The 19,513-nt window shown below is 39.3% G+C and overlaps 1 protein-coding gene and 1 long non-coding RNA gene across 14 annotated transcripts in view; one reads left to right on the forward strand and one right to left on the reverse strand.

The window, feature by feature from the left end:
* EIF4E3 (eukaryotic translation initiation factor 4E family member 3) overlaps nucleotides 1-19,513 on the forward strand; it is a 337,156-nt gene that overhangs the window by 163,904 nt on the left and 153,739 nt on the right. The window lies entirely within an intron of this gene.
* On the reverse strand, nucleotides 4,182-11,851 carry LOC120593767 (uncharacterized). The gene is made up of 4 exons (XR_005650445.1): nucleotides 11,486-11,851; nucleotides 8,092-8,229; nucleotides 7,342-7,453; nucleotides 4,182-5,062 (listed from the first exon to the last, which is right to left on the reverse strand). It is a non-coding gene; the product is annotated as an uncharacterized LOC120593767 (long non-coding RNA).

Consider the following 19,513-nt stretch of genomic DNA (forward strand, 5'->3'; position numbering starts at 1 on the left):
TCTTTCTTTCTTTCTTTCTTTCTTTCTTTCTTTCTTTCTTTCTTTCTTTCTTTCTTTCTTTCTTTCTTTCTTTTTTGAAGTTTGTCTCATTTCTTAGGGAGCATTAAAGGCCAATTCTAGTTTGAGGAAAGTAAGGAATATTAATATAGAAGAAGGAATAAATACAAGAGAGAATTGGCACAGGGGACAGGTACACACAGTTGAATTACTGTGGCCTCTTTAGTGATGCTGTTTGGGAGAAAAATAATTTTATGTTCTCAATATGAAGTTGTGTGTATGTGTGTGTACTTTAAATTAGAGGTGGGATCTTAGGCATTGTTATTCAGCCTTCACTCACATGAGCCTTTAATAGGGCCAGTTTTTTAAAGTAACCACACTAATAGTGGTGATCAGTGGTTTAGAGTCATCTGCAAGTCACCCACGTTGTCAAATATGTGTCTGCACATGGGTGTGTCTTCCATGCTGGAATTTACATCTCTTTAAGACAAAGACTGATGTGCCATTGAGAGGCCCCAACAGAAGAGGAAATGTGGAGTTGCCTCATCTTCTCTCCCTGTTCACTTTTCCAGGCTGCCCTTTGGCCTCTTATGAAATTGGCTGTTTGTACCGGCCCCTCCCCTGGAACCTGTATGTCAGTTTGGTTTAAGAGGCCTTTTCTGATTTGAAGAAGAAACCTTAGACCTTTTCTTCCAGCTAGTATAGATGTACACAAAAGGGCCTCAAACCTGTGTCTCCAAAAGACCTTGTAAAAATAGGAGGTGGTGATGACCACCAAAGGTTGAAAGATCCATCAGCTGTCCTCTCTCTCTGGACCTTGCTGGAATGTGCAGGCTTAAAGGGTTGCTACTGATAACCAACCAACCAGATATTTGGTTGAAGTGGATGTTGAGTAATTGTGTCCAGAAATAATTCTCCGTAAGAACTTTTGTGTCTTTAATTCACATTCATCTCTGCCTCAAGCCCGAAGAGCAGCAACTTGCTTTTTGATGTTGCAGAAGGAAGAAAATACATGTGTTGCCCCTTAATTGTGGCTCTGAGTGGCCCTTCCTTGGTGGAACCCAGAGCCATTTAAAAGGATGTTGACCTGGGTGCACTGAACCACAACTGCCCATGGAGTCTGGGCCTTACCCTCGCCCTGCCCCAGCCATGCACCTGGTAAGGCCTGAAATATTTGTCTACCTGCCAGCCTCTCCTTTCCACAAATAAAGAGTGTTTTCATTGGGTTTCCACAAACCTGCTCTCCAACCCTGTACCGTGTGTGCCTTGAGCAGGTTGTTGGAGGCTGTACTAGTCGTATTTTGGCTGGCAGATTTGGAATCTTCACCGTGTCAAAATGCAGGGGGATAAGGGTAAAAATCAAAACTGCCTGAGAGAGGAATGTTGCTTAATCCGAACTGTTTTAGAAACTTGTAATTTTTAGTTTATGTAAAGCCCAGATATATTGAATTCCCCTTGAACCTTTTTGTCTTTGATAAGAGTTATATTTCCTAAAACTGACAGCAAAGACCAGTTTTGTTGGAATTCAGCCCTAAGTGTTTATTTCTAGATTTCGTAATTTGTTTTGTCTTCGTGGCAAGCGATTTCATTCCTTAGCCCCTCTCTCTTTCTCGCCCTCTTCCTCCATGGGGCAGCCTCTTGGCCTCTCTTTCTCTTTTCTTTCTTTTCTTCCTTCCTTATTTCCTCTTTTCCTGAACTCATAATGAAAATGGATTCTGAAATTTTATTTTCAGCTGAAAGCTAAAAGAGTGAGCCAGCCCTTGGCTTCATTAGTGCCCGGGTAGACCTCGCAGGATAGATTACCATTACTGAATCACTGCCTGTGTTGAGTGGGCTACAGCGACCAACCAGGCAGCTTCCTGACTGTTGCTGTCCAGGAGCCTCTTAGAAATGAGCTCGGCAGCTTCTATTCCCTGAGTGAGCAGGGAGTGACATTGGTTCTAGTGCTCTTCTTTCAGCGTGGCACTGGGGGTGCACTTCGCTGCCTCATGGTGTCCAATCAACAGCATGTAGGTGGTCAGGTAACTTGCACCTGTGCTAGAGTGTTAACTTACATTTTGCTGGGTGGACTATTTTCAATGTCAGGGGCCGAAGTCATAGAAGAGGTGTGTGTGTGAGTGATTAGGGAAAAGGTCCACTGTCCAACATTAAGTCTCTTTAAAGAGACTTTATGAAGAACCACATAGAATTTGTAACTCAATCACAAAATTAGTACTATTAAGGACTTGAAAATAGCTCTTCAGGTTTGTAGGTCATACCTTTCTAAGCTTAGTTAATGAGCAAATCTTTATTCTTTGCAAGGTTAGCCAGGTGTATTTGGCTAATGTTAACTTTAGTCTTGGCTGCTCAGCCCTCTTGCTAATGAAGCCAAAGTGGGAGCGTCTCATGGTCCAGGTACCTTCCCTTTCTTTCCTGGCCACCGACCGCTAACCCTAGCCAGCTGGCTTGTGGATGTCTGCACGTGGGTGTTGGAGTGGGGGAAGAAGTTATGCAAGGTGCTTTGTGGATGAGCACAAATTCCTAACCACTCCTGGGGAAAACCCTCACACACATACTCTACAGATCAGGGGTCAGTTGCATTGTCTTCAGTTCTGAAAGACAATAGTGTTGATTAACATTAACTAGAAAATGCTGATGGTGGCTAAAATTTTGGACTTTTGCCAGGACATGTGCAACATTTAGAGTGATTTAGGGAAATCTGTGCCATGGTTCATTGGTAGAAGAGCTTAGGAGGAATAAAACCGTGGAAACCAACAAGGAAAGAATGATGACTTTTAAATATGCAGCAATGAAAGTGGACATGGCGGTAGCTTAAAAATATGTTTTCTAGGAATGCACTATTTTCCAAAATGTTAGGATGAATGAAATCATGTTTGGGTTGTAGGTCCTTTAAACTTTTAACTCTTGGTTCCTACCTAAGAGTAGTCAAAATGATGGGCTACATAAGTTACCACTGTATTATAGTTATTAAGGAATTGCATATTAAATAGAAACCTTGCAGTTACTGGAAACTCTTTTCGGTTTTAAACATATGCTGAGGAACGTATAATGTTCTAGAAGACAAATATTTGCATAAGGCAGTTTAGTCCTTCAACATGTATATTTTTAAAAACAAATAAAAACCCTAGCAATATCTACCCTAAGTATAATTTGCAAAGTAAAATGAAAGTGACTTTGAAATCCTGTGTAACTTAGATTCTTTTATTTTCATAGGAAGGATTCACATTTTGTGATGATAAATGTGCAATAAAGAGCTGTTAGGAAAACCATTATTTTGCTTAGATTTGGAGAATTCTAGCACTGCCTTTTATTATATACCCCTCTTTTCCAAGTCAAGAAAATTAGGCCCAGAGAAATTGTGACTTGCCCAAGGCCACACGGTTAGAGCGTGGCAGAGCTTTGGCAAAACTCAGTTCTCCTGACCCTCAGGCCAGTGATATTTCTATGACAGCATGCTGATTTTATTGTGCGTGTGTACGTGCATGCATGCATGCCTGTTTTTGTGGGTCCACGTGTATGTGTGTGAATAAAATAACTATTTTGCTTTATTTTAACAAACCGATAAGCAACTTGGAAATATTTTCTTTCTCATACATTCAAGGAGCAAATTCAGCCTACTACTTTACAGTCCTAACATATTTTGATATATCTAGACATAGAAGTGATTTAGTCTTTGCCTTGTAAGCTGTTTAGAGCAAGGTAGATTACAGTCAGCTGAACCTGGGTGGAAAAAAACAAATTTCTGTTATCTTTCTTGTCTATCATCAGTCCCTTGAAAATAACTATTGCTGGAATTTCACTTAAACATGTGGTGACTTACAAATGTTGCGGTTTATAAAATTTATAACAATTTGGTCGTACCTTCTTTTCCTCTCCTCCTTTATGATTGTATTTTGCCTGTTGTAATGTACCAGCTGTACATTGTAATGTAACGGCCGACTGCATTATCCTTAGAAAGACCGCCCCACTTAGGAGGTTGAGTGGTCTTTAATTTGCTTTAGGCTTCGAAAGCTTATTCAGCCTTTTCTTCTCAGGTGTAGAAAGAAAGAGAGTCACAGGTTTGGGTTTTGTATACATGTATTCTCACCATTAGCATCACTGCAAATACTCTCATTTCTCCTTTTTTTGGTTAGACAACCTGTGTCCACTTGTAGTACTCCCATGTCTTTTCTTTCCTGCTTTTTCCTTTTTTTGTTTCAATTTTTTTCTTTGGTTTCTTTCAATTTCTTCACTTTTCTTTCCTATGTTTTTAGGAAAGTCAAGGCTGAAATATGTAGTCGTCACCATGTGATTGCAATTTCTAAAAGATATAAATTGTTATTTGTATCTTTTAATTATATCTTATTCATTTCTAAGTCGTTTAGGAAAAATCAAGGCTGAAATATATAAGTGACCAGTGTTAAAGAGACACAAACATATATGCACGTGCGTATGTATACACACAGTATGTAGTAAATAAGATCAGTACAATATATCCAAAAGAGAACCGCTTCAAACACATGGGTTTTTATCACCTTCTATCTTTATGTAGTGTTTGTTGTAAGGTTTCCGGCACTTTCTTTGTTAGTCATGTTGAAGCAGTTGAGCAAACCATAAAGAGCTGATGCAGTTTGCTCCAGGTGTAGAATTAGGGGGACATGGGTGGGAAGCACTCAGGTGTTTCATGGGCCTGCTCACCTACTTGGTTCTGAGTCAGAGATGGGGATGTCAACTCTAGGACAAGCCTTTTCTGGCCATGTTTGCCATCATGGTCAGCTGTGAGCCACATAGATATCTCTTGTCACACACACACTTGAATCTGAGCTCTTTAAGGGCACTACTGCACATTACAGCTTTGCACTGAGGCTCAGCCTGGCTGGGTGGCTAACTACGGCTTGGTGTTGATCACGTTTGGGATGACGAGGACACTTGGAGGACATGGAGAAACCAGGCAGCAGGAGTCGCCACTGTTCACAGCTAGAGATCAGTGCCTATATCGCCCTGATCCTCCTCAATCCTTTTCAAGTGGAAATTTTGCAAGTCTACTTCTTCAGCATGCGTAGTACAATTTGGCTGACAGCAGTTTCTGGCAAAAGAAATAACCAAATTATTATTCAGTCATGGGTTTTTAACAGCCGCAAAGCAAGTGGATGTTAACTAAATGATGCAATTTATTCCCTTCCCTCTTATTGCCAGCTTGCCTATTACAGAATGACTGCCAGTTTTCAATAAGTGGTACCCAGATGGTATTCGCATGCCGCCCACTTGGTTACAGAGCCGAAGCGGGGAATAACTCGGCAGACACTACAAGCTGTGGGTCAATTGAGGGGGAATGCCTGTTGCTTCACAGTTTTGCATATGTAAATCTGTTAATGTTATGTCAGTATTGTGCGGGCTAAACACAAGCATTGCCTTTCTCTGGGGGCCCAGCTGAACTTGGACCACATCCCAGTTATACCGAGGCTCGGAGAGCGAAGCTGCAGTTTGAGGATGCTGCACAGCCTGCTTCCCTCCACTCCTGCCTCGACGCTCTTGTGTTATCTGCAGCCCGAGTTGGATGCAGGAAGGGTCTGCCATAGGCTGACTCCATAATAGGACAGGCAGGCCCAGTTTTATAAGGTTGGATGCGGAGGGTGGAGGAGTGCGAGTGTGTGTCTATTTTTAGGCCAGCCTTCAAGACAGTTCCTTTGGCCCAGGCTGCGCCTGCCTGCCTCGCTCACACTCTCCTCTGTGTGTCTGCCACACTTCTGCTCTCCATTTCATCAACTGCAGATGTGGCACACAGCCGTCTTAGAAAAGTCATGAACTGTGTCGTCTGCACAGCTTAACAGCCAACATCTGCTGCAGCAGGCTGAAGGGAGAGGCAGGGAAATAATTTTTGGGAATGCATTCAAGTGCCTCAACTTAGCCTCTTCTTTGGCCTGTGCAGACAATTATTTTATACTAATTGCATCAAGATAGCAGCTATAAAAACTAGATTTCAATCGTCCTCCCCCTTCTTGTGAAGTTGCAGTTACAAAGGGTAGTCCATTTTTCTTTTTATTGTGGTTTATTTCTTGTTCTCAAAAGCTTATTACATTGGGTGCAAACAACAACAAAAATGCTATAAAAAGGCAAGAATCATAATATGCTTAAGAGCTCAAAAGACCTATGGTGTTGGTTTAACCAATGAAAATATTCCTGTAGGTATTGTAAAATTTATGTGCCATATGAAAAACATTAAGGGTGTTGTTTTTTCATGGAGGAAAATGTTCATTGAGCCATTTTGTAAATTATTTTAATGCTGCATTTCAGCTTAAACCTCATGATTTTGATATACAAACTAGTCTAACGTTTTCTACACAGACCCTGGCTTTTCTTAAATTTTATATATGGGAAAGCCTGTGTTTGTATTGGACCTTCTGGTTTCTTTCATATTGAAAATCCGTCTTGCGTGGCCCAGTGCCATGTGGTGAAGGACTAGTTTGATGGGAGTCAAACCTTGTGTTGACTTTTGAATTCTAAAAACTAGGCAAGACTGTGTTAATAATAAATATCTGGAAGTTTGTTTGTTTGTTTGTTAGTTTGTTTTTACACAGAAGTCATTTGACCACAGTAAGAATACCATCTCCGCAGTATGGACTTTTGAATGCACTGATCTGTTCTCAACTTTTCATCCGCTTGTAGTAGAGGCAACATTATGTTTAGTTTTCGAGTCTTAATTTTTTTTTTTTTTAATTCTCTCAGAGTAAATTTTGGTTAATTACACATTCCAGCATCTCTGATTCTCTCGAAAGATTTGTTTCTGTGACATTTTGCAGTATCTGTTGTGCAGCTAGAGTAGCATGCTTCTCTCCTCACATTTCAAGTCTCTACACTGTGTTCTGAAGAGCCAGATGGAAGTATGCAGATTGTTTTTATCTTTTGTCCTTCACACTGTAACCTGATCTCCAGCATATCTAGACATCTAACAGAAAATTTACTATGTGAAAGCAAGGAAATGATTTAGAATATGGACCAGCCAGGGGAGAAAGGGCTCAAGATGCACTTTGTCAAAGCCAGTCTTTCTACCCAACCCCCATACCTTTCTATTTTCTTTACTTAAGCAATGGTTTTCTGAGCAAGGGTACCTCTAGATATGCCCAAATACTCTTCTTCCCTCTTAACCTGGGCAGCAAACTATAATTGACCAATGGGTTTGATAAAAGTATATGAGCTGCTGAGGCGCGCACAGATGAAGGTGTCAATGGGTGCAAAGAAAGTTGATTGCTTACTAATTGAAAGCTTAGAAGAAGAGTGAATTGGTTGACTTGTAGAATTTGCCATGGCCTTGTAGATTAGGGACGGACAAGTAAGAGGACAAGGGACACTTCCAAAGTTACATACCAAGTTGGAGATAAATCCAGGACTCAAACCCAGCACTGTTCCATTGGCTGCAGGTAACAGCATAATCTCAGGCTTCATGACATGCGTGGTTTTAATGGCAAAATATTTGCAGCTTAAAAAAAAAATGGATTTCATACTCCTTTAACTTGTTAGCTTGGAAAGAGTAATGACAGTTTTCTCTTTCCAAAGTTTGATTTGTATTTAGAATCAAATTAGTAATTAATATGAGGGTATTAGAATTGGTAACTATACCAGGGTATTAGATATTTGCTATACTTGTAAGTGTATACAGTATGTGCTTATATGTGTATTTATACACACCGCCCATAGTGTGTATATTTTGGAGTTAGGGGAATTGGGTTTAAATAGCAGCTATGGGTTTGGGAGATAAGAAGCCTTGGGTAAGGTATCCTAACATCTGTAGGTCTCTGTTCTCTCTGTTTTAAAATGATGACAGTAATAGTACCTGCCTCAAGATTGTCAGAAGTTAATGAGATTAAGTACCTGAGACACTTAGCATGGTGCCAACACAACACATCGTATGCTTATCCTTAGTGAATGTTTCTTATTTAAATTGATTATCCCTGATCTTTGAAAACAAAGGAAAGGTAAAGTAGTGTTAAATACTCTATTTAGCCATGAGTTCAACTTTTCCTTCTGTAGAGTAGATTGGTGCATGCTTTACCCTCCCTCTCCCTCCTCTCGCCTCCTTTGCCTGCCCAGCACCGTCTGCAGCATTCCTTGTTTTACCTTTGGGTGTCATTCATTGTGTACATCATTGTCAAGAGAACCAGTGCTGTTCGTGAGATGCTCAGTGCTTCCTCCGCTGTTTATCCTTATTTTCTTCCTTGTCTGGTGACATTTTCTTCAACTCTTTAGCTGGAAAAACTAAAGAGGAGCTTGTCAACTGGTGGGGAGTACTCACCAAACTTTATTCTTGCATGAAAATATTTTGCCTCATTATAGCAGTAATAGCTGCAATCCATACCATTAGAACAAACCTATGGCTTGAAGAAACTAATACTTATAGGCATATTTCTTGCTTAAAATAGATGATACAGATTAAATACTTTTTGCTAGTATTGAGAACTATATTCATTCAACAGATGTTTCTTGAGTGCCTACCATGTGCTAGGTGTATAAGATAAGCAAGACAGATACTGTGCCAGCCCTCAAGGAGCTTAAAGTCTGGCATGAATCTTGGCACATTATATCTCCTTGAAATCCAGCTTTTTTTTTTTTTTTTTTAACCTTTGTTTTCTCTTAGGCTTTGGTCCTTCTTTCTTGTGCACTCACTCACTGATTCTCTACAATTCCAAGTTAAAATTAGTTACACTAATAAAAATGATGTTAAACAGTCCTATTTATAGTAGCATCAAAAATTACTTAGGAATAAATTTAATTAAAGAGACACAGAATTTGTACGTTGAAACTAAAAACCACTGTTGGAAGAAATTCAAGAATACCTGAATAAGTGGAAAGATAGTCTGTGTTGAAGACTAAAAGAATTGATATTGTTGTGACATCAGTACTTGCCAAATTGAGCTACTGATTCAAAACAATATTTGTCAAAATTTCAGTGGCTTCTTTTTAGAAATTAACAATTTGATTCTGAAAGCCATATAGAAATTCAAGTTGTCTAGAATAGTCAAGACACTTTTGAAATAAAAAGTGTGAGGACTCATACTTTCTGATTTTAAAACCCGCTAGAAAGCTAAAAGAATTAAAGTATGGTAAGAATAAGGATAGACATATAGAGCAGTGGAATAGAATTGGGAGTCCAGAAGTAAATCTTTACATTTATGAAAATCAACAAGGGTGCCAAGCCAGTTTAATGAGGGAAAAAACAGTATTTTCAGCAAATGGTATAGGGTCAACAGTATATCCATATGCAAAAGAATGAAGTTGGAGCCCTCCTTCGTAACAAGTACATGAAATACCTAATAGAAGAAATCATAAAAGTGCATCTTCACGACCCTGGGTTAGGCCATAATTTTTTAGATATGACACCAAAGACATAAACAACAAAGAAAAAAATAGATAAATTGGACTTCATCAAGATTAAAAGCTCTTATGCTTCAAAGGATACTATCAAGAAATTGAAAAGACAGTGCACAGAACAGGAGAAAATGTTTACAAATTGTATATGTAGTAAGGTTCTAGTATCCAGTATATGTAAAAAACTCTTACAACTTGATAATGAAAAGACAGCTAACCCAATTAAAAGATGTACAAAAGATATATATAGATGTTTTCCCAAAGAAGATATACAAATAGCCAATAAGCAGGTGGAAAGATGCTCAACATCATTAGTCATTGGGAAAATGAAAATCCAAATCACAATGAGATTGCACTTTGGACCCATTTCAATAGCTGTAATAAAGAAGAGAATAATACGTGTTGGTGAAGATGTTGAAACATTGGAACCCTTGTAAGTTGCTGGTATGAGTGTAAAATGATTCAGCCATTCTAGAAAACAGTTTGGAAGTTCCTCAAAAGGTTAAACAGTTACCATTTGACCCGCAATTCTTCTCCAAGAGAAATGAAATCATGCCTACACAAAATCATGTACATCAGTGTTCGTAGGAAAATTATTCGTAATAGCCAAAAAGTGGAAACAACCCAAAGATCCATGAAACTAACTGATGAGTAAATAAAATTTGCTCTGGATATACAGTGGCACAGTATTCAGTCATAAGGAGAATTGAAGTACTGATACATGCTACAACATGGAAGAACCTTGAAAATATTGTGCTAACTGAAAGAAGCCAGACACAAAACGCCACATATTGTATAATCCCATTTATATGAAATGTCCAGAATTGGCAAATCCATGGAAACAGAAATTAGATTAGTGGTTGTCTGCAGCTGGGGAGAGGCAGGAATGGGGAGCGACTGCTAATGGCACCAGAGTTTCTTTTTGAGATGTTAAGAATGTTCTAAATTAAGATTATGATGGTTTCACAACTCAGAATATACAAATATACAAAAAATCATTTAATTGTACAATTTAAAAAGGCGAAGTTTATGGTTATGTGAATTATATCTAAAAAAACAATTTCAATATTTCTCTGAATTTCCTTACTTACAAAGTGAGGCACAGCTGACAATTATCGAAGACTTTCTATCAGCAAATGTTTCTGTAAAGGGCCAGATAGGAAATATTTTAGGCTTTGCAGACTGTACTGTCTCTGAGCCTTCTCAGTTCTGCTGTTGCAGCGTGAAAGTAGCCATAAACAAAATGTAAATGAATGGGTGTGGCTGTGTTCCATGCAACTTTATTTACAGACACCGTAATGTCATTTTTATATAATTTTCATGTGTTACTTAAATATTTTTATTTTCCCCAACCATATAAGAATGTAAAAATCATTCATGGCTTACAGACTATAAAAAGCAGGTGGTCAGAAGGATTTCGACACTGGGCTGGTAGTTTGCTGACCTTGTGCCGCTGCCATACTAAAAGCTTTAGAAAAATTTTAACGGACTTGTGAGGGAGGTATTTTTGTCCCAATTTCACAGATAAATCAGTTGAGAGTTTCAGAGGCTGAAGCAAGCAAGTCACACAAGTCTGGGTCTTGACTCCCTTTGGTTCCAGAACCCATACACTTAGAGTGCTGTGCACCATCTTCCCGCCTGACCCAGCCTGCTCAGAAGAGGCAGTTCAGACCCTTCTAGCTGTGCCGATCACTTCAGCCTTCTCTAACTGCCTCGTCCCTCCGGCCTGCTGTCGGGGGTCTTGCGTCCTCTGGTCATTTGGCAATGGCTGCTGCTGTTATTCTTTCTTATGCTCTTTTCCATATTGCTAAGCCAGTACCACACTGAGCCTCAGGAAAAAAAATCCACCACCTTGCTTCCCTTTTAGACTTTTCTTGTGACTCACTTCTGGGAAGGCTCCCTTTTGACCTTAAGTCCAGCTGGAACTGAGTCCGCCTTGCTGGCTGCTGTGCTCTCCCCTTGTCATCTGTCTTTTGGCAGGCTGGTTGGCTGTTCACCATTTAAACCCTCTGCAGTGACTATTTTTTAGAGGCTCTTTGTTTAATTTAGTGCCCAGAACTTGGTTAGGACTTCAGGGCAGTTAAAACACTACTGGTGCCTTCCGTTTAGAGGTCTCTGTCTTGCTCAGCCAAAGTGCTGTGCTTACCTTTCCCTGTCTGCATCTCACATCCTTGGACCCTTCCCACATAGTTCCTTCATGGCTCAGGCGGGCAAGTGGCAGAGGCTGTGGGGAGGTAAGTCACTTTTCTTATCTCTGCATGACCATCACACTTACTGTTATATACTTGTGCTGCTATTGGGGAAAATGGGACGTTGTATGTAATGCATCTCCTCCTGCTCCGTCTGTTATTCCCATAGACAAACCATCACGATGAATTTGTATTATGACACGTCAAGAATGTGTTAAATGGGACTGTTGAACCTTTCCCACAGAATGGCAGCAAGTTGTTATGCCTCTGCTAGGATCCAGTTTATTTCTCAAATGCCCATGCTTTGTATGTGAGGATTTTCCTTTGGAAGTTATGTTTTCTGTGCACTTATAAGATGGAGCAAGAGCTCAAAAAAAAAAAAAAAAAGAATAAATAAAAGGAAGAAGAAAGAAGAGAGTTTAGAGGGGCTTAAGTGATGAATGTAAGCTCTTTACTTGTGACTCATAATGTGGTTGAGAAAAGAGTCCTTCTGAATTCATTACTGTTTCCATTCCAAGTAGTTTGGATTGTGTTAAGTACAAAAATTCAGTGCATTCAAAGACTCAGTACTTGCCTAGGGCAACTGGTATGAAGTTGAAGACACTGACCATCTCAGCAGTTGGATAAGGGATGGTAACGGTAGGTGTGTAGCATTCTTCAGCAATTCTTGGGTCACAAGTGAATTATTGAGAGTCCAGAAACTTTCCTTCCTTGCCCTAAATATTTTAAAAATAATAGTTGGAGAGATTGGTTATAAGGAACAGAGGAAAAGAGATATTTGTCAGAATAACTTAGAGTTGGGTCATGGAATATTTGGGGAAAATTGGAAATTGGAATCCTTTAGGAAACAAGGCACTTTGTCTCTGTGTGTCACTCTCGTTGTGTTCAGTTGTGTCTTGGCTGTGCATTATTTTTCTTTCCCTGCAGACTGTCTCGAGATTTTGCAAATAGTCCATCATCACTGGCCCAAAAGGGTCATCCTTGGTCCCTAAGACTTTAAGGATAAGAATTCTGTCTCGTGTATGTCTGTATACTTAGTGTTTTTGCTAGGAGTCTTGGTACCTCAGGTAGCTAACAGACAAGCCAAAGAGAGAGAGGAGGGGAGGCATGGTGGTTATTAAAAACTTAAGAAAGGTAACCCTGGGCTGCAGCCTTATCTCTGAAGGGAGAAGAATCAGGAAGTAGAATCATCAGGAACTCTGTCCTGTCATTTCTTGTCTCTGTTTCTCACTGTACATCTGCTTTGCACTGTCCTCTCTGCCAACTCACTCTCTGCTTCTCAGACCACGACCTCCTGGTCTTGAGTTCTCAGTGGACCTGCTCTGTTCTCATCTAGAGAAATTGCAGCTTACCTGGAGGTTAGATTTTGAAGTCGGCATGTCAGGTGAAAATTGCTTATAGTTAAAATTTCTTTTACAAGCCCTAAAAATCACTGGTAAGTGAGGAGAGATACTCACAGTCTGTGGAGCATGTGGGAACAGAGACCTAAGGGTCATAAGGAAATGTCAGATTTTCAGCTCCTTTTGCTCAAGGGCATTTGCTTGTAATTTGCACTATTAATAAACATGCTTTCTTTCCCCCTGCTCCTCCTCCAAGCACTGGTTGTTGCCTTTTTATTAAGCTGGGTTACAATGTGATTTCACTGTATCTCAGTCCAAGTTCATCGAGGGGAAGCATTTAAATCATCTGATTGGTCCAGCTTGGGTCATGTGCCTGTCCCTAGCCTAGTCAGCTCTGGCCCAGCATTGTTGGCTACTTTCAGAAAATGGTCATACTTTTAATTACGGCTTGAGCCCTTGTCCCTCATCTCCCCCCTCCGCCCCGCCCCCCTTCCCCTGCACACACATACGCCCTAGAAAAATGACAGTTGCAGACTTGTCTCTGGCTCTGGTGGGACCATGAACACAGTAGTTGTTCAAATGCAGCTTCCTTGAGCCATCCCACAGTTGTTATGTCTGCTACTCTAGAGGTAGAGCCTAGGAGTGGCATTTTTAATTAAGCAAACCAGATGATGAATCTTACACTAAATTTTGAGAACTACTGCCTTTAAGAGAAAGCTGTAGGGCTGTTTCAACTACCTTTAGAGTAAAGCTTTCTAATTCTAGAGATAAATAATCATTTTCTTTTTGAAATGATTATTATTTATTCACATGACAGGGTTAGGACTTCTCTGTTCATTATGGGTTACATTCCGTTTTAAGCAAGGTGAGTTCTAAATGAGAAATTTGGGGTTCTGTTATTATTTTTCATAATTCTTGACACTCTCTGGAGCATCTCCATATTAGCTGAAGACTTCCATTATTCATTAAAAAATAAGAAGACTGAGTTGAAAATTTGTGTGGATGTCGTTTTGCATATCTTCCCAACCCATGCTATTGTCCCTTAAAAAAACATTTAAAAAATCATTTTGCCAAATTAAAGAGTTGAGAAGGGGGGTGGATTTTGAAAGTGCTCATAGAAATACGTACCTTTAGAATATATCTTGCCCAATTAACAGTCGTGAAATATTGAAACAATGTATTTTAATTTCATATTATGAAAATTGAAAATATTTTGTTTACAGTTGAGTTCTCACTGGCTGCTGTACAAGTATTAAAACTGGTATGATAACTTTAACTCATTGTAGATTCTAAACTCTCTATTTCTGGTTATACAAGCAAAATGTATAGCCAGGTTCCTATGCTTTGATTTGAATTGTTTAGATATGACTCATTTTTGTTTTCTTCAAGGATGAAATATGTATATGTACATCTTATCCTCTCCCTCAGAAATTTGTGCTTAAAAAACACATCCTGAGTTATTGCTAGATACTTGGTCGGAGTGGCCAGCAAAAACTTAGTTGTTGCTTGAGGCACTTTCTGTTCTCTGTGTGGAAGAGAAGGGCGGGGCAGGTGGGAACTAGGATAAGAAGCTTCCCTTTACTTTTCCTGCCAGATTCAGTAAAGGAAAAAAAAAGTGCCCCACCTTCTTTTCATCTCCTCTCTCCGCACAGTGGGGTATGGATTGGGAGGAGATTTTGGCACTCGTAAGAGTTTTAATAAGCAGTTACTTTTGTAGATGTACTTTTAGATTTCCTACCTTAAGAAAACTCTGACACCAAATTAATTTCTTTGAAAATCCTTCCTCTAGGACCTGTTTGCCAACAGTTTTAGTTGAAAAATGAAGGTTAGTTGATAGGCATTCAGGGAGTGATTTGGTTGTGGGACCATCAGGTTTTCTGGTGTTTTGAGTAGCTGCATTAGTAGTTTCTTTACTGTGCCTGATGGGTGTGGGGAGAAAGCCTTGCAAAAGAGGGGGAAAAAGGCAGCTGCCTATAAATTCTATGGGATCCTGTAGGACCTGAGACTTCATAAAAGTAAACAAATAAAAAGGAAGGTAGAAGTGAGCATGTGGAATCATATACATGAGTCTCTTTTTGTATAATCCGAAATACTAGATATACAAAGTACATAGTTAGGTCATGTGTCCTCCGTTGACTTACATAATAGAGTCGTATAAATTATTGAGTCTAGAGGACACCGTGGTTGAAGGATCTGTCCACCTACACATGTGTACATTCTCAGTTAAGCCCTTTCTCTGTGGGTGTCGAGTTGTTGGCCTGTCCCAAACACTTTTGGCTTGGAGATTGTTACCTTTACTTCACAGATCTGATTAATCAGTTCCCTCCTAAATGATCACATTAGAAATAACCCTGCAGTTAGGGAAGCAAAAGAGAACAGAAAGATTGTCCTGAGAACATGGACTGTCATGTACTCTCTTTCCTAACAAGGCACTTCTTCCTCCCTCCCTCCCTTTTTATCTTTCCTTTGCCTTTTTCTTCCTCACTTCCTTCCTCCCTCTCCCCCTTTAACCCCATCCTCTCCCCTCTCCCTCTCTCTCATTTATTTATTTATTTATTTATTTATTTATTTATTTATTTATTTATTTAGCTGGCCAACAGTCTCTCAAGCAGACCTCCCCTGTTTAATCCAAGGTGGAGTGGAAATGTATTGTTCTGAGCCATTTCCTGTTGAGGAGTCCAGTTTCTTCCCTTAGAAAAATAGTAGTTCTCAGCTCTAACTAGAGCCAGGCAGGTAGCTCTGAGTGGCTTCTTGCTGAGAGCTGCAGGCCAAGCAGCTTCCTGGGCTGGTAGTTAAGAGGCAGGCCCTTCCCAGGTGACCTTGGGAAGCCATAGCTTTGTAAATCCTACCTCCTCAGGATCCAAGAATTGAATCATAAGCCTGGGTTTGAATTGCTATCTTCTGCTTTATCTGGGCATTGCTCTGAGCTCTGGCCCCGGAAGAAATTATATTTATTTATGTCTGTCCCTCTTCAGAGGTAGAGATAGTGGAAATAAAGAACAAAGGTTTCATTCACACCTGAACTTAGAGTTAAGTATAAGGAAGTGAAGAACAAGTTTCAGTTGTGCTGTTTAAATTGCGCTGTAGGAAAGTCTTGGTTAAAAGTCACAATCTGTTTCTACGGTGGGGGTCTACTTTGGGAGAAGAATGGCAAAATGAGGATAAGTTAGCTCAGCCCTTTTCCCTTCATGTATGGTGTGCTTTTCTTGAACGCTCGATCCACCCTTACATATACAGCAAGGAATCACAGGGCTCTGGCTTCAAATCCTAATCCTGCTAATAGAGCATATTTTAGCTAAATTGCTTCATCTTAGTTTTCCTCTTGTAAAATTAGAATAATTAATACACCTGCCTTGTATGATTGTCACGATAATTAAATGAGACAGTGCTTATAAAGGGTTTAGCACAGTATGTGCAGCATAGTACAGATTTTGTGGGAAATTACCTTGTAAAATGATGGCCTCTGGTCTGACAGTTCCCCTTCAGATTGGGAGTTTGATGAGGTTTTCCAGAGGGACAAAAGAGACTTGTGTAAGATAACATCCACATTTGTACTTTCTTTCCATCTTTGTTTTAAATATAAATGGGAAGATGTTGTTTCGGCTAATATGTGCATGAAATGTTGACGGGTGGGTACTAACAGGCTCTGTTAAATTAAGAATGAAAACCTTAACTTGATTCTCTAAACAGTTTCTGTAAAGTCACCTCAGCATACAACCCAAATCATTAGGCTGAGAGCAAGGAGAGCTGATTTTCAAACCAGGCTGATTGATGGAATCTGATGTTGGGAGGTGGGTTTTTTTTTGTTTTTTGTTTTTTTTATTGGTCACTGAAAAGCCTCCTGTATTAAAATCTAAGTTATGTCTTATAACTATACTTGAGGCAAAGTTTCACCTTATATGGTATTCTCTTTCAAAACCAGGAATGTTTCTTGGCTTAGCATTACTTGTAGTTAAATATTTCACAGTCATCATTTGTTGAAGATACTTAACACTTGAAGACTTTCTTAGAAAGTAGTCTGTAAAGAGCCCTCCTTTGTCTTCTTTCACACCTAACCCCCAACCTTCAGGCAAAAATTTTGACTTTTTAAATTCTGTGACATTATCCATTCCTATTTCTTTTGAGTAAGCTCTCATAAATACACATGTTTTGTATGTCTGCTTACTGTATTCCTCTTATTCAGGTAGTCAGTCCCCTTATAATTTTGTTTGTTCAGTTTAAGTGTTTCTTCATATTGTACTCTCTACATAAATCAGGGTAAATGAGTCTGAGTCACTAACTTCAAATTAATCTGTGACCTCTGTTTTCCCTAGCAATATTGGAGTGGAATGCCAGTAGTCCACATACTTTGATATTGTGAATAATTTTTGAGGACATTAGAAGGTCAAACATTATTTATTATTTCTCTGAGTTTGCTTGATGGCAATCAAAGCTCTGTAGAAGTCAATCAAGTCTCTTGATAATTCTGTTTAGGTGGTATATAATTAGGCATTTAAAATTAGTTAAGTGTCTGTTTTGCTATGCATTTCACATTCTCTTTGGGAAAGCATGTTTACCAGATGACTTTGGGGACATCTTTTACTTCATCTTTTTCTTTTCCCCTGAGCTGAGAGTTTGAAAGTTAGGGAATTCTTTCTACTTGTGTTACCTGTTTGTCAGCAATTTACTAGAGTTGTTTTTATTTAACACTCTACAGGTGCTGGGAGGTATAAGTACAAACTTGTTTTTATAAAGAAAACAAAAAGAAACCACAATAGTGCCTGCATTGTTGGGGATCTACATTTTTAGATGTATATATTTTTTTAATCTATGCACAAAGTCCATTTGCTTTTTTTCTTTTATCTAGCATCTCAGTGTCCTAAAAACACCATGATATTTCTCTTTGAATGACCCAAACTTTGTATCTTTATGGCAGAATTGCCATCGGTAAACTAAGAAAGGTGGGATAGTGGGCAAATAAACACAGCAAATAATAATTTAAAAGGAAACAAATATATTTTAAATCAAAGTGTAGGTATTACAGGATGAGCAGTTTAAAAGTCAGGATAATTTTTGAGTCTTAAACAACAGGTTTCCCCTTGCCATTCCATTTTGGATCTTTTGTTAAAGAATGACCTACCATTATGCAAGCATTTTTTTTTCTGTTTGTTTTCCCCTGTTGTATATTGTCCTTTCATGGAAAAACAAAACAAAACAAAAAACAAAACTAAAAACAAAAAGAGAGAAATTTATATTTAATTCTCCTGTGGTAAGGTATTTTCTTCTTCTTAACCTCAAAGAGAAGCAGAATGACCTGGACTCTGGTTACTTTCTACCACTTTCATATTAGTCATGGATAGCAATTGATGGAGTTGGACTTCACGCCAGGTCTATGTAGAGCTTGAGCTCTAGTGCTGTTTATAGCTTTTAGCATAATCTGCTTTATTATGAGGTCATCTATTCGAATCTACAGCTTGGATGTGGACATAAGAGGACTTCAATGGGTAAGGACTTGTTGAGGGTCTCTTAGCATGGTTGCAGATCTTCAGAACAGGGTTCTTCCCAGTCTGTTGGGTGAGAGTGAGCTTCTGGAAGGCAAAGACTGTGTCTTCATTTAGAGCTAGCTGGTCTTTCTAGTGATACTTGGGAGACTCATCAGCTATTGTTAATTTAATAAATCTTTGCTGGTGGAAAGTTGCCCAGTAGTCACAAGTCACCTGTTACTGTTCTGATGGGCCGCTCTGGGGGGAAATTGAGACTATACACTGCACAGGTGTGCCTGGTTGAGGGGGTGAATAAGGGCTGAAAACCTGCCTTTACTCTTCTTGGCAGGCCCTGGCCCTTGTGTACATCAGACAAGAAAAAGAGGAGCCTTTTAAAAAATGTTGCATATCGTGCCTTCTGCTCACCAAGCCTGGCTGGGCTACCTCCCCCCGGACGGAAGTTCTCCTAGTTAACACAGATGCGTGGGTGGGATGGCTCTGGTGTGGGACATGATGCAGTATCCTGCCACAGCACATATTCAGGGCTTTTTAGTAAATATTGACTAAAATGTAAGACCTTAAAATGATTCATTTGCTTCTTAAAGCCCATTTCTTTGGATAGGAATTTCCTTATAATTTTTCCCCCAATTTTTATTTCTTACAGGCTTCTGTAAGATATGTAGTTTGTATTTAGACTGTTACTATGCACATTTTAACTGAGGTTATTTGTATCTGTTGATCTAGTTTTCAGGATTTCCCTGGCAGAGAATGTCCAGCCTGTCCGCTGAGGGACAGATTTGGGCCCAAGCGCTGAATTCTTACCTCGCTCACATATTTATGAGATCTAACAGTGACGCAGAGGAGGCGGCTGGCCCTGTAGTTCTTACATAATCATATGTCAGTATCAACCTAACTTTGGTCATTGTGTTCACTGACATCAAGTACCACCAGTACTCTTAGTTTTTAAACTAGTAATTTCTTGGTATTACTTGATTTTTAAAAATGTAGATCATTTTACATGGAAAAGAAACTACATTTGTCATTGTAATTAAAAAACAATAACTTGCTGTAAGTAGAAGGCGATGATAAAAACAAATACAAGGCCTCAGCAGATTATGAAGTGGATGAAGACTGAAGAGAAGGAGAATGATGGGGGTCTTCCTCATTCCCCCACCGTTCCATG

The sequence above is a fragment of the Pteropus medius genome, unplaced genomic scaffold (genome assembly GCF_902729225.1).
Source record: "Pteropus medius unplaced genomic scaffold, Ma_sr-lr_union100, whole genome shotgun sequence".
Taxonomy (NCBI): domain Eukaryota; kingdom Metazoa; phylum Chordata; class Mammalia; order Chiroptera; family Pteropodidae; genus Pteropus; species Pteropus medius.